Below are 1300 nucleotides of genomic sequence, written 5' to 3' on the forward strand. Positions count from 1 at the left end.
AAAAAAAAAGGGCAGTGGTCAGGTGCAGCCTATTTGCTGCATGAACTGCACCTGATGCATATAACCAAGGGTAAGGTCATTAAGAAGTTTGTCATTCAGAATATAATGGAGGCCCCCGGCATCAGGGACATTTCCAAAGTGAGTGTCTTCGATGGTTATGTGCTTCCCAAGCTCTGTGTGGAGCTGCATTACTGTGTGAGTTGTGCCATTCATAACAAAGTGTTTAAAAATAAATCTCATGAAGCCTGCAAGCACCGAACTCCTCAACCTCTATTTAGACCTGCTGGTGCTGGTCCACAACCTCCACCAAAGCCTGTGTAAGGGAAACTAGGTCTTAATGGATTGAAGAAAATCCTCTTGAGAAAGAAATAATAAATTGAACATTATACTTTAAAAAGTTTCTCCCTTAGGCCATCCTTTGGGGGAAGGGGCACACAAAATAATGTGTGTCACTTGTATGTTCTCATTCAGATAGATTCAAGTTTATTGCCTTGGACATCCACTGATTTTGCACCACAACTTCATTTGCAAGTTAATCTCCAACTCTTCTGGTTTGGTGATTCACATTAAGTACTCTAACCTCTGGCAGATGAGAAGGTGGGAGGAAGGGCATAGGACTTTGGCCCAGGAAAGCATAGGACCCAGTTTACTAGACCACACATTTTATAAGGAAAGCGAATCAGAATTATTCCTAGAAATTGTGTTTTAGAGTTGAAGAAAAATCTAGAAATTGTGTTTTAGAGTTGAAAGTAAAAGGGCCTCATTTTTTGATTCACACAGCTAGATAAATATAAAGTCAGGTATTCTGACAGCCATCTTTTTTCCAGGTGGTAAGAATAAAAGTGTTAGAGAAAAGCTGCACTTGGGAAAGGGAGGGTTGCAAATCATGTTCTTAAAGACCACAAATCATATACCAAATCCAAATTCACTACTAGGTATTGACAGAAATAGGATTTTCTTTATTAACTTCCTATCTTTCTATGAAACAACTTCATTTTTACATGTATATGGATATTGTACTTTGCATATTTCTATTATATTTATGCTATATATGTATTCTCCTCTATACGTGTAAACAAAAAAGAAAAGAGAGAGAAAATTCTGAGTTGACCAGATAGCTCCAGGAAAATAGATGCTAAGCTAAGAGTAAGAACTAGTCATCAAGGCTATTACACAATTATATAGCCAATATAGAAAGCAGATTCCATAATGTAAAAGGTGTTTGCACAGCTGAATCTCCTTTCTCCAGCAAAAGAAAGGTTTTGAATGATGATTCTAATCGTTATGAAATGGTACGACA

Source organism: Octodon degus, unplaced genomic scaffold (assembly GCF_000260255.1).
Source record: "Octodon degus isolate 3935 unplaced genomic scaffold, OctDeg1.0 scaffold00154, whole genome shotgun sequence".
NCBI lineage: Eukaryota > Metazoa > Chordata > Mammalia > Rodentia > Octodontidae > Octodon > Octodon degus.